Here is a 15088-nt window from a genome sequence, read left to right on the forward strand (position 1 = left end):
GTTCTTTTGAAAGATAGAGGGAAATGCCAAAAGAACAAACTGAAAATATCAAAAATGCTTGTATCTCCAGAGAAAATGTTGGGAGTGATGAGGGGAAGAGCAAGGGACGACTGTATTTCATCAAAAGACTTGTAAAACTATTTGATTTTCTAAATTATGTACAGAAATTACTTTCCTAAAATAAAAAAAAGAAGAATTTATAGTTCTGTTTCTCTCTCCTTCTGTTCTGAGTACCCATCAGAGGCGGGCACTAAATAGGCTTCTGAAGCCGTTATCACAAACAAGTTTCAGATGTGATGACTTTGATTTGCAAGATGCGTGTTTTTGTTGTGGGAAAAAAAAAGCCGCTGGAGTCTGAAGGAGAGGTACTGAAGGAAGCTCAACACTGGGGTGTTTTTGTCCTAATATTCTCCAGTAAAAGTGTGAAGAAAAATCAGATGAGCCTTTTTCCAGGAGGCCAGGAGAGAGTCAGAAAAGGGGAGTTGGGTTGGTTTTAAGTTCTAGGACAAGTCACTAAACATGGTGGGTAAGGAGGCCAAGGTATGTGGGTAGAAGGAAATCAGCAAAGAGATTTCCAGTCCCCTCCAGACTCTGCAGCAGGGAAATTTGTGCAAGTACAAGCAAAGCCATCCATCACTCATCCTATGATAAAGAGACACACCCATTCTAGCTGCTATCTGGTGAGGGCCTTCCATCGATGCCCTTGGATTGGCCGGAGAGAAGTGACACGAATTAATGTTCCCATTATTTTCCTGAACCTTATGAACTGCTCCATGGTGACACCACCCTCCCACCCAGTACACTCATATGTCCCCTCAATTAGACTGACTCACCCACATTACCCTATTGCTACCTTTGGAAATTTATTTATCATATCCCGCCTCATCCTTGTATACATAGGGCAATCACATTTTGTTAATTCCTCTATCATAAGGATTGCCGCCTACTGTACGGTGGTCTGGCCCCCATCGTACCTGTACCTTTTGCTATACCATGAAATCCCCTACAGCACAATATTTGTCCCTCATCTCCATATCCCCAGCAACAACACAGGTCCTGATGCAGGAGGTCCTTAAAAGATGGTCACATAAGGAATAAGTGAAATACCGGGTACCTTAGATGTTCTGGTCTAAAAATTGTTTCTTTAAAAAAAAAAAAAAGATTTTATTTATTTATTCATGAGAGACAGAGAGAGAGAGAGACAGGCAGAGACACAGGCAGAGGGACACAGGCAGGGAGTCCAATGTGGGACTCGATCCCAGGACTCTAGGATCAAACCACTGAGCCACCCAGGTATCCCCTAAAAATGGTTTCTAAACTGGCACACTGACTGATCCAAGATTTCTTTTCATACAAAGAATAAGTCAACTGGTAATAAAGTGATAGAATCTTCACTAAGTCTGATTGTGTATAACAAAATGACCCCCAAAAATATTGAAGTTGGTTTGCAAATTAAATCTCTTCTCTTCCAGAGATACATACCACCATCATTGCTTAGAGGTCAGATTTAGGTACTAGTTTCTTCTTTGTCACATATTATCACTGTGACATTGAGCTAATTATTTTGTGTGATTTATTTTCCTCTTTTAAGTATGGGTGAGATAATACCCATGGCATTGAATATTGCATTAATGAGATAACATAGGGGAAAAAAGTGCAGGGGCACTGAGTGGCTCAGTCGGTTAAGTGTCTGCCTTCCTCTTGGGTCATGATCTCAGAGTCCTGAGATCAAGCCCCACTTCAGGCTCCCTGCTCAGTGGGGAGCCTGCTCCTCCCTCCTGCTTATGTTCTCTCTCACTCTCTCTCTCTGTCTCAAACAAATAAATAAAATCTTGAAAAGAAAAAACAGTGCCAATATTAGATGTGTATATGTAATAGCTAATGCATTAAATGAGTATCAGTAGTACAGAAGAGTGAGGAACTCCATCAATTAGCAATTCAAGTATTCATTATTTATAAAACCACCTCCAGTTACAGGAATAGTTAACTATATGCTTATTAATCTATTTAAAGAAAGCACATAATAAAATTTATTTTATAGGTATTGCTTTAATAATTTCCTTTAAATGTAATAGTGTATTATTACTTCCTTATAAAGAAACTTACAATTAACACAAAAGAGCTAGGAAATAGAAATTATGGCTACTCTCCCAAACTCTGGGAAAAATAAAGGGAACGTTCAAAAATTAAATTATAAGAATAAAAATTTTAAAGCAACATTAAATATTCAGGTCTGCTATCAGAATCCAAAAAATAATCTTTTTTAGCCATTTTGTCTAAATGAGTTTGCATATGTAGAATGTTAATTTATTCTCTAATTTGGTTCAGATGGGATTACAATTGGTGTGAAATGAAAGCTAGTATGCTAAATACATATTCAGAGCCAAAAAGATTTAATCAATATATGGAATAACTGTATAACCATCAACATACACCAAAACGAATTCTTTCTACCTGCTCTAAACATGAAGCTACACAAGGAAACATGTAGAGATTTGATCTTTAAAATGTTGATAATATTTGAAGAAACCGATTGAATTTAATTGTATTATTCAAAAGCTGCACATTTTTCTCATTGTATAAAGTACGTACAAAGCTTGGACTTTGGCTTTGTCAAGCTTAAAATTCTTCAGTATCTCTAATGCTTAGTACCCATCATCAGCGTCCTTCTCAGGCCATGTGTGCAGCTCCTAATAGTTAAATTTCTATTTCTCTTTTTCCCTGCCTTGAAGCCTGACCAGGTTCTCAGGCTTTCCATTTGTCTCCCTTGCTCAAAGCTTCTTATCCAGCTTACCATGGGATTAGCACTGTGCTAGGCCCTATGCTAAAACCCTTCATGCATTTAAATCCTCTTCACAATTAAATGTGACGGGATATGTAAACAGGCTTCAGTAACTTCCCCAACATTCACATAGTTACTAAGTGGCAAAGCCCAGGCTTGTAGCCTAAGCCCACACTCTTAATCATCACTCTCCATGGTTTTCAAAATTGTTCTTAGCTTCAGAGCAAAAGCTCATTCGGAAGTTCAATATGTACACTAGATAAATTTGAACTAAACCCATTTGATTGGACGAAGGTGAAGGATTAAATATCTAAACCTATTCTTTGTCCCACACTTCTGGAAGGAACTCCAAGGACAACAGATTGAAAACCACTGTTCTCAATCTTTCCTTCACCCAAAGTGGATCTGCTTGGTCCAATTCCATCCCAGAAGCCCCAACCTGAAAGCACTGATTTCTCAATGGAGTATGCAGCAAATGCCTCTCGGGCCTGTGTCGCATTCCCCCTTTAACTTAAAGTTGTGGGACAGGGTTCAACCCCCAAGATTTCCAGGTTCCTGCCAAGCCCCAGAATCTTTCTCACCATTGTGGGAAGGGCACCAAATCTTCCTTCAAGCAGAACTCAGTAGATGCAGGTAGTTAGTGCACCCTTCAAGCAGTAGATGGGACTAGATAGGCTAATGATCCAACCTCCCGTTTCCCAGGTGAACTACTCAGAGTTCAAGCCCTCATGGCCTGAGGCAGCCATCTCCATTGACTTCTGCTCCTTTTCCATCCCTACTCTCTTACTCCTCACTCATGAGTCCTGCTGTTACCTCGCAAGTAAACTGCCTCACCCAAGTCCTTGCCTTCAATTCTGCTCCCAGGAGCTTCACATTGAGTCAGGATATACTGAAATATATGAGGTACCCTTAAAATAAAAGGAATTGGCACAATGCAACACTACAGCAGGATTGTGAGGAGGTCACAACAGGAGCTCTCCTACAGAAGAAATATGAAAAGCCAACAGGTACATGAGAAGATGATGAAAGTCACTAGGCATTAGGGAAATGGAAAATGAAACCACAATGAAATAGCACCTCGTGCCTGTTAGAATGGCCATCATCAAAAAGATAAGAGGTAACAAATGCTGGGGAGGATGTGGAGAAAAGGGAACCCTTGGGCACAGGCAGTGGGATTGCCAATTGGTGCACCCACCATGCAAAACAGTATGGGGGATCCTCAAAAATTAAAAATACAGCTACTATATGATCCAGTGGTTCCACTTATTGGAACATTTCCAAAAGAAATGAAAAAACTGAGTTGAAAAGATACCTGCATCCCCATGTTCATAACAGCATTATTATTTATAGGAGCCAAGGCATAGAAACAACCTAGGTGTCCATTGATAGATGAATGGATAAAGAAGTTGTAGTATAGGGCAGCCTGGGTGGCTCAGCGGTTTAGCGCCGCCTTTGGCCCAGGGCATGATCCTAGAGACCTGGGATTGAGCCCCACATTGGGTTCCCTGCAGGGAGCCTACTTCTCCCTCTGCCTGTGTCTCTGCCTTTCTCTCTGTGTCTCTCATGAATAAATAAATAAAGTCTTAAAAAAAAAAAAAAAACAAGAAGTTGTAGTATCCATGCACAATAGAATATTAGTCAGCCAAAATACAAAGAGGAAATTGTACCATTTGTGACAACATGGAGGGATGTTGAAGATAGGATACTAAATGAAATAACTCAAAGAAAGACAAATATTTTATACAAATACTTTATAATCTCACTTATATGTGGAATTAAAATAAAATAAAATAAAATAAAATAAAATAAAATAAAATAAAATAAAATAAAACTAACTCCTAGGAAAAGAGATAGGACTGTGGTTACCAGTGGTGGAGTATGGAGGGACAGGGAATTGGAGGAAGGTGGTAAAAACATACAAACTTCTATTCATAAGATAAGCATGGACTAGGGATTTAATGTACACCATGATGCCCATAGCTAGCAGTGCTATATGACATGGGAAAGCCATTGCAGTAAATCCTAAGAGTTCTCATCACCAAGAAAATTTTTTTTCCTCTCTTCCTTTTTTCGTGCTTTTCTTTTTACTGTATCTACATGACAAGATGGATGTTAGCTGAAGCCGTTATGATAATCATTCCACAATATATGTAAATGAAACCATCATTCTATGCACCTTAAACTTACCCAGTGATTTTTGTCAATGATTTCTTAATAAAGCTGGAAAAAATACTATCCCTATCTTAAACCATAAATATAATAATCATTTAATGTATGCAGAAGATAGTTCTTAAAGTTAGTTTTATTTTTGCTTTCTAAATTCTCTTCTCTAGGGCAGCCTGGGTGGCTCAGTGGTTTAGTGCCACCTTGAGCCCAGGGCCTGATATTGGAGACCGGAGATGGAGTCCCACGTCAGGCTCCCTTCATGGAGCCTGCTTCTCCCTCTGCCTGTGTTTCTGCCTCTCTCTCTCTCTCTCTCTCTCTCTCTCTCTGTGTCTCTAATAAATAAATAAAATATTTAAAAATAAATAAATAAAAAATAAATTCTCTTCTCTAAACCCAAACTTACAACATGGTTTTATAAAATATTTTTATTTTTCTTTTACCTTTAGCTGTGTAAAATGAGTATTTGTATTTTGTAAGTTACCTATTTTTCAGTATGATGATTCATTGAATATGAAGCACAACCCTGTTCATTAGCTTCTTTATAAAACTAGAGTATCTAAAATTCTCACAAGTACTCTATATTCAGAACATTATTTATAAATAAGCCACAATAATAAATTTACAGAGTAGAAAGTACTCTTAGATATCCTCTATTTCAATTTCTAAAATCATAGATGGAAAAAAGGATTCTGGTAGAAATTAAATGACTTTCCTAAATTCTTCAGCTATGATCTGAATCGGAAGGACAGGAAGACATCAACACAATAGGAGGATCCTAGGCTCGTCCCATGAACACTAGATAACTATCAAATCATCCTAAACACCCATAAATCAACCTGAAGACTGACAGAAAAAGCTCCGCAACTAAAGGGAGAGAAGAGGCCACATTGAAGAAGGAAGCTACAAAATAAATATAACTAAATCATTTGAGTAAAGTTTGTTGGTTTCAATAATAAAAATACATGTTTATCTAGATATGTGAAAAATAAAAATATTAAAATTAAATATAATTTTGCTACCCCTAAAATAGTAAATATTAATAACTTCATACATATGTCTTTTCTTTTTTAAAAATAACACGAGGCATTTCTGACTAATAATATTTTTTTAGCTTGCATGTCAAAATTGTTTGTAAACATCAGTTTAATACCTTTGTAACGTGTCTTTAGCTTTATATACAATAATTCGACTGATGATTTCCCAATTCTACATATGCAGCATTGTTTTATTTTTACTGTTGCTTTGCTTTGGGGCATAAGTTGGGGACTGGTTTGTTATTACTATAATGAAAAGAAGCTGTCATAAATATATGTGAACAACAACAGAAATTATCTGAATCAGATCTCTGGGCTACTATTCCACAAATGCTTTATCCAGTTTATGATTTGCAATCATGACCTCTCTGAGAATCTATAACATTAATAAGTATAAAAGCTGCAATATATAAAAATGCACGTACATGCTCAGACACATTTGCACCTAAATTGCAAATTGTGTGTGTCTTCCTATTACTCAAAATGAAAATCGCCTGTCCTCAAAGGATCCCTATCTATAGGATTATAACCTATAGATACTGGTAAATTAAAACAAAAGAGATGTTTAATAAGGACAAATAGGAAATAAGTGTAGTCCTAAGAGCTTAGATTCCAGAAAGGAAGTTACCTCCCTCACCAAAACAATCTACATAAATGAAGAAAAAGCCAAGTCCGCTGTGGAACATTTTTCGGTGTATTAAGTGGAGGTGTCCATATAGTTTTTTATGGACTATAGCTGTGTGGGATGGATAAATAAATAAATAAATAAATAAATAAATAAATAAATAAATAAAGCCTCATCTATAAATGAGTAGTATGGGTGTAGCAATTGAAGTGGTTTTTGTATTTGTAAGAATTTGTAGTTAATAAGTCTGAACAAAAGTACAAAACGTTACAGTGTGGCTCAGAATAGACAGAGATTATCACAATCAGAGGGAAGCTTAGTATAGCCTGGGCTATGAGGCAAGAAAAAGAGAGAGAGAGAGAGAGAAGGGAGGGAGGGAGAAAGAGAAAGAAAGAAAGAAGAAAGGAGGAAAGAAAGAAAGAAAGAAAGAAAGAAAGAAAGAAAGGAAGGAAGGAAGGAAGGAAGGAAGGAAGGAAGGAAGGAAGGAAGGAAGAAAGAAAGAAAGAAAGAAAGAAAGAAAGAAAGAAAGAAAGAAAGAAAGAAAGAAAGAAAGAAAGAAAGAGGGATCCCTGGGTGGCGCAGCAGTTTAGCGCCTGCCTTTGGCCCAGGGCGCGATCCTGGAGACCCGGGATCGAATCCCATATCGGGCTCCTGGTGCGTGGAGCCTGCTTCTCTCTCTGCCTATGTCTCCGCCTCTCTCTCTCTCTCTGTGTGACTATCATAAATAAATAAAAATTAAAAAAAAAAAAGAAAGAAAGAAAGAAAGAAAGAAAAGAAAAGAGAAGGGAGGGAGAGAGTGATGAAGGAAAGAAAGAGAGAAAGGAAGAAAAAAGAAAGAGAAGAAAAAAGAAAGAGAAAAAGGAAGAAGGAAGGAAGGAAGGAAGGAAGGAAGGAAGGAAGGAAGGAAGGAAGGAAGGAAAAAAGAAGAAATTTGAAAAATTTAGCTAAGAAAAAGTGTATTTCAAACAAAATATCTGACATTATAAACAAAGTTGTTTTAAAGAAACTCCTTTAGAGTGACATTTGTGCTTTGATTTTCTAAATGGGGAAATAATTCATAGACCAAATTAGATGACTTAAAATGTGACTTATTTGTATCTATTCTCATTTGTGCAAGAACTGAGTATCAATACAACCCCTTTTACATGATCCTTATTCGGGAATAGTGTTATGAAGATCATTTTCACTTCTTGACATACTTCATTTGAAATATTGTCTCATCAGTGCTTCTGAAGTTATTATTCATTTCAGGTAAGAGGAAAGAAGATAGAGATGTCACTGAAGGTGACAAGCTAACCATGCAGATAATATCTGTGTTCTGTATAACCATTTGGGGGACATTGCAGTCAAGAATCTTATTCTCACTTGCCTCTCTAAAAACTAATTTTTTGACAATGCTTACAGAGTAACAACACAAGTCAGCATGACTCATATGCATCTAATCAGATTATAAGAGTCCCAATAAAAATAAAGAATCCAAATACATACACCATCGTATCATAATTTTTTAATAATGATAAATAACCAGTAATGATATAAAGACTCATAGACCTAAGACCCAGATGTAACATAGATACTCAATAAATATTTATTGAATTATTCAATTGATTTATGTGATGTTAGGATAAAAAGAATCTGTTATTTGTCTCCCTGATAAAAATTCTGTAATTAAAATACACACATTTTTGCTTGACTATTGTAGAATCAGAATAAGAGGATTAGTAAGCATCACACTGACCTGTGATGGCCAAACCGCTCCTCCCTTTGGCAGAGGTTGATGTGTAAGATTAGAATTCTCAGGTAGTTGTGAGGACTCTCCCCTCCTGGGATAAGAGAGAAACAAAAAGCTTGAGCTCCTCTTTTCGAGATTCTTGGCAAACCTTCTCCCTATCTGTTAATATGCGTGCTTTCCCTTTGACTCCAGTAGAACACAACTGATTGAGGTTTCAACTCTCTTAAGTTACACTCACACTTTACCCACACTTTCTTGATTCTACTCCTCGGTGGCCCCAAGTTCCCCAAAAGCATATTCAGAAACTTTCTTAAATGGCATCCTCAACTGGATCATCTCGATGCATTCAGGTTTTTTTTTTTAAGATTTTATTTATTTATTTGAGAGAGAGAGAAAGAGTGAGCACGTGCCCTGCCAATACAGGTTGGGGAGGGGCAGAGGGAGGAGAAGCAGACTCCCCGATGAGCAGGGAGCCCAATGCGGGCTCAATCCCAGGACCCTGAGCCAAAGGCAGATGGTTAACTGACTGAGCCACCCAGTTACTCCTATGCATTCACTCTTAATAATCTGACATTTCAAATTCTTGGGAGTGGTTTACCGTGTTCTTATTTTCAGTCACTACTATGTGCGATGTTCTGTTAAGGCTACAAGTTTTGTACCAGGCAACAGCAAGCAAATAAGGTGAGATTTTGCATTACCTTCTGGTTATACTGCACTGAAATAAACCTCAAGCAAGTGTTTGTCATTTTGACTGTTTTGCATACTGTTTAAAATGACAAGGCCACCATGTAGGGTTTGTAAAACATTTAATTGTACACAGATATGTTCACTTTTACATCTTTCATTATATTCAGATATGTATCATAAAATCATGATAAGAGGTCTTGGAAGTTCGAAAAGTTCTAGTAATTTTGAGATGAACACACAAAGGCATGCTTAATATATCCTCTATATGGAAGTAAGTATATCTAAATAGGAATACATTTTTCCATTTGCTATATATTCAATCTTTCTTCTATGTCTTTCATTTCCTTTGGTTTTCTTTTAGTGATATTCAATAACTAGTAAAACTAGACGATAGCAAAAAAAAGTGTTGATCAAACTATAATTCAGTGGCTTAAGATACTCATTCCCAAGTTATACATTTGTCCTATTATCATGTTATTCTTTTAGCATTTTTCTTGCTGACACAGCAATAAATGGAGTTCATTCTATCTACTAATTATATCTACAGTATAACAATTATACTATCCACAGTACTGTAAAGCTTTCTGAAATATCTGCAAAGCAATTTCTAGGTCTTGCAATATCTAAAATTGCAGATTTAATTTCTATTTTAATATACAGTGTGAGTCAGTGCCATATTTGCTTAACCTGTCAATTTTCTTTCATATAACCTATATATCATATGATTCTCCAGTGATCCAAATGCCAAAATGGAGTCTTCCAGAGTGTATAAGGTGAATAAAAGAAGAACAAATCCAAATTCTGAAGCTGGAACACAGGAAAAATTATTTTAACCTAGAAAAAGAACAGCAGTTGCTGTAGACCTCCACCTCCAAAGGGAAGAGTCTCAGGATTACTCCCCACCCTCACCAGAACGGAATCCTCACCATGTTTCCTCTGCAGTCAACAAGATGTGTTTAGGAAGTGAAGGCGAATCTATATGCCTATAACCAAGCCATAAGGAAATCTTCTCGACTAATATCTATTATCACTTTAATGTATTTTCTTTGTATCTTTTTCATAGAAATATTACATAGTTGAAATTATATTGAATGATACAACTTCATATTTTACTTTTTACTTAGCAATTTATCACAAGCATTCCATAACATAATCTTCCACTATTAGCTGAATGTTGGAGTTTTATATAATTTTGCTATGATTCATAGTGCTATTAAAAACTGTTATTCAGGGATCCCTGGGTGGCGCAGTGGTTTGGCGCCTGCCTTTGGCCCAGGGCGCGATCCTGGAGACCGGGGATCGAATCCCACATCGGGCTCCCGGTGCATGGAGCCTGCTTCTCTCTCTGCCTCTCTCTCTCTCTCTCACTGTGTGCCTATCAAAAATAAATTTAAAAAAATTAAAAAAAAAACTGTTATTCATGATTTTAACCTCTTTTTCTTTATTATTTTCTTCCCAAAGACCTTAGAAATACAATGATTAAGTTAAAAAGTATGACCAATATTGATAAATTTCCAAACACTATGATCACCAGTTTGCAAGAATGCCTTGTCAATGCACCTTTATCAGCATTATGCATTATAATTTTTATACATGCTGGTTTGCTAGGCAAAATAAAATTATATAAAAATAGGACCTATTATTCTCCAACTGCACAATGAGAGCAAGGACCATATCTGATATTAGTCGTATACCTCCACCTCTGGTCAGCACAGTGGTGGACACATAATAGGTTTTCAAGAAATAGGGGGAACCCTGGGTGGCGCAGCGGTTTGGCGCCTGCCTTTGGCCCAGGGCACGATCCTGGAGACCCGGGATCGAATCCCACGTCGGGCTCCCGGTGCATGGAGCCTGCTTCTCCCTCTGCCTATGTCTCTGCCTCTCTCTCTCTCTCTGTGACTATCATAAATAAATTTAAAAAATGTAAAAAAAAAAAAAAATTTGTTAATGGATATTTTTGAACGACCACAGTAATTTGCTGCTTTGTTTATTATTCACATTCAACATTTTTTGTATGTGCATTTTTACATTAATTTTTTCTCTGTTATAAATGAACTTTTTGTGTCCTTTATTAATTATTTATTAGGATTGTAGTAGTTTTCGTAATTAAGATGTAGCAGTTTCAAACTTCCATGCATCAAACTAAGTTATAAAACAAAATCTATCAGATGCAAAGATAACCAAAAAGAAACAAAACTTGACTGGCAGTCTTCAATAAACAATTGTTTATGTTCATTCAAGTAAATAAAAATAAGTGACATAAAGGAAATCAATGATAATAAGAAGAATAAAATGTACAGTAACAGATGATGACTGCACTTATCCTAGTATATGAGTAATGGGTAGAATTGCTGAATCACTGTTACACACCTGAAATTAATATAACATTACATGTCAACTACACTTTGATAATAAATGTTTAATGAGTTTGACAATAATTTTTGATAATAAATTTTTAATGGAAAGTATGTTATTCCTAATTTTATATCTTACAGAGAATATTATATGCCCATAGAACAATTTAAAATGTATTGTATACTAGACCACAACATGCATGGCAGATGTTTTGAGCTGATTCCCTCTCCTGTGGTTGCTTTCTTGAGCCCATCAGAGGCTCCTCTACTGAATCCTTCTGACTTCAAATTCCATAACATTATTGACATATTCAGTTCCTTCACTCGTCTGCTCCTGGCTATCTCCTTGCCACTCTACACAGACTCTCACCATTGGAATCTCATCACTCCTCTTTTGAGTAAGATCAAAACCAGATCTATGCTGGCATGTTCTGTCCGTGGGATCTACCTCTGATCCACAGGAAACACTCACAATTCCAATGACCTACGTGTCCACCAAACAAATGAATGGATAAACATATGGTGTATGATATATTATATAATTATAATATATATTATTCAGTGAAGAGAAAGAAGGAAAACCCACTATTTGTAACAGCATGGATCGGACATTATGCTAAGTAAACAATCCAGACATAGAAAGACGAATACTTATGATCTCACTTATATGTGGAATCTAGAAAGTTGATCTCAGAACTAAAGAGTAGAATGGTGGTTATGAGGGGATGACAGGTTGGGAAGATGTTGCTCAAAGGGCCTAAATGTTCTGCTATAAAATGAATAAATTCTGAGGATCTAATGTACAGTATAGTGACTATATTTAATAATACTGCATTGGATTCATGAAACTTGCTAAGATAATAGTTCTTAACTATTCTCACCACACACACACACACACACACACACACGGCAACAATGAAAAGTGATGGATGTGTGAATTAACTTGATTGTGGCAATCATTTCACAATATGTACACTTACCAAACTACCACATACATCTTATATATGTATGCAACTTCATGTCATTATATGTCAATAAAGCTAGAAAAAATATTTTCAATTAACAAAAAAAATCTACGTAATATTCTTAATCTTCCCTATAAGTAATATTGTCCCTTTAACAATGTTTATTTGCTTTACTTTTGACTCCCTCAAACCCGCAAATAAAAACCTGTCAAATGGACAATAAACATGATCTTTTTTCCAAAGAATAAGAGGCAACACAGAGTTAATTCCAATTTCTTTAGGAAATTTTATTGACTCTATCTGCCTTAAGTGTTTAAGCAGCCACATTGATTATACAATTGCTCGAAGATTTAGGAGAAATTGATTAGCTGGAAAAAAACCCACATACACATGGATTTGTAGACAAGCAGTTAACTCATGGCCCAGAAGTTGTAACTGAGTGCTAATAATGCTCTCTCCTTACAATTGCTTCTTGCTTTTAATTGCTGTGTGCTTCCAGTGTGGGGCAGAAGCCTTACATGAAAACTGACCCAGTTTAAGTAAACATTTTTATCAATACAACTGATCGCTAACAAAAGTGATAATAGTAGTCTTTTGATTCTGATTTATGGGGTAAGAAGATGTAACATTTAGACTCTAGCTGATGAATACAGTTAACCTAAAAAAAGACAAGGCAAACTGCAAAAAAGATGAGACCTATGCACTAAAAGAACATAGGAATGGGGCAGGAAAAAAAAAGAGAGAAAAAAAAAAAAAGGAATGGGGCAGAAATGTGTCTTTGTCTTAAATCATGTCCACTGAATCCCAGAACCTGGCTTCAAACTAATGCCCCTGTTTTCATCAACTTCCAAGGCCCAGTGCTCCTGGGTCTTTCCTTCAAATTCTCACTTTTGCATCAGATTCATACTGCATGTCTTCAGCTGCTGACCCAACATTTACTCCCACCTACACAGTGAGGTACAAGCTGATCCAGAACCAAATCACTGGCCAAATCTAGTGTTCTCCCTCCAGAAGGAAACAGTTAAAACAGAAGCTCCCCAGCAGTGAAAACAGAGGTCAACAAAATGAGTGGGAAGCCAAAGTAGTGACCAGTATAAAATTCAACTACTCTCATAGATGTCAAATCACTGTAGTGATTGATTCAATGTTCAGAAGAGAAACTAATATTAAGGAATGAAAAAAAATTATTTAAAACCAAGATTATACCACATTCTTGTACACAAATGTTCATAGTGGTGCTAGTCACAACAACCAAAAAGTAGAAACAATCCAAATATCCATTAACAGATGAATGGATAGGCTCCTGAATCCACACCTCTGTGGGAGGCTGCAGCCGGACCCCTACTGGAACCACGTTTCACAACCAGTATGACAATGATGTCATTGTTTGGAGCCCTCAGGGCAGGATGCATCAAATTGAGTATGCAATGGAAGCCCTCAAACAAGGTTCAACCGCAGTTGGTCTGAAATCAAAAACCCAAGCAGTGTTAGTTGCATTGAAGAGAGCACAGTCAGAACTTGCAGCTCATCAGAAAAAAAATTCTCTATGTTGACAACCACACTGGTATTCCAATTGCAGGTCTTACTGCTGATGTTAGACTGTTACATAATTTTATGTGCCAGGAGTGTTTGGATCCCAGATTTGTATGTGACAGACCTCTTCCTGTGTCTCATTTTGTATCTCTAATTGGAAGCAAGACCCAGATACCAACACAACAAGATGGCCGGAGACCATATGGTGTTGGATTGCTTATTGCCATTTATGATGATATGGGCCCTCACATTTTCCAAACCTTTTCATCTGGCAACTATTTTAACTGTAGACCCATGTCCTTTTGGAGCCCATTCTCAATCAGTTCATACTTTCTTAGGGAGACATAAGTGGGTTTATAGAGGAAAATTTGAACGAACTGGTTAAACATGGTCTGTGTGCCTTATGAGAGAACTTCCTGCAGAACAGGACCTAACTACAAAGAATGTTTCCATTGGAATTGCTGGTGAAGACTTGGAGTTTAAAATTCATGATGATGATCATGTATCTCCATTGCTGGAAGTCCTTGAAGAAAGACCACAGAGAAAGGCATAGCCTAGGCAACCTGCTGATGGGCCTGCTGATGAAACCAATGGAGCTGAAAAGGCACAGGACAGTCTATATATTTGTATTATCCAATAAGTAAAAATGCAGGAGCATGTACCAATGACAGTAATCAATTCTTAGAAGAAAAAGATGCAGGGTGGTCTAATGGTATATTTTAGGAATCACTCCAGATGTTTTTTCCAAGCAACTTGTCTGAAACCATATAATGGTATGCATTTTTCTTTGAGAGAGTCTATATTATCATTTTCTAGAAAGTATAGTTATCTGTACTAATGTTTTTATGAGAACATTGTGTCTTTGTGGGTTTAAAGACAACTGTGAAATAAAATTGTTTCACGTGCAAAAAAAAAAAACAGATGAATGGATAAGCAAATATGGCATGTATAAAAAATGGAATATTATTCAATCATTAAAAAGAATAAAGTGCTGATATACTAAGTAAAACAAACCAGACACAAAAGGTCATACATTATATGATTTCATTCATATAAAATACCCAGAATACACAAATCCTTAGAGACGGAGAACAGATGATGTCCTAGGGGCTGGGACGAGAGGAAATAGAAAATGACTGCTTAATGGAAATGAGGTTGCATCTAGGGTAATGAAAATGTTTTTGAGCCAGACAGAGGTGGTAGTTGCACA

The 15088-nt window shown here is 36.7% G+C and overlaps 1 long non-coding RNA gene and 1 pseudogene across 1 annotated transcript in view; one reads left to right on the forward strand and one right to left on the reverse strand.

Moving 5' to 3' along the window:
* The window catches only part of LOC140612320 (uncharacterized), a 70367-nt gene that overhangs the window by 33032 nt on the left and 22247 nt on the right, over positions 1 to 15088 (reverse strand). The window contains exon 2 of the long non-coding RNA XR_012013599.1: positions 8346 to 8430. This is a non-coding gene — a long non-coding RNA (uncharacterized lncRNA). The remainder of the gene's footprint in view (positions 1 to 8345; positions 8431 to 15088) is intronic.
* On the forward strand, positions 11577 to 14518 carry LOC140610770 (proteasome subunit alpha type-1 pseudogene; annotated as a pseudogene).

Source organism: Canis lupus, chromosome 2 (genome assembly GCF_048164855.1).
Source record: "Canis lupus baileyi chromosome 2, mCanLup2.hap1, whole genome shotgun sequence".
Taxonomy (NCBI): Eukaryota; Metazoa; Chordata; class Mammalia; order Carnivora; family Canidae; genus Canis; species Canis lupus.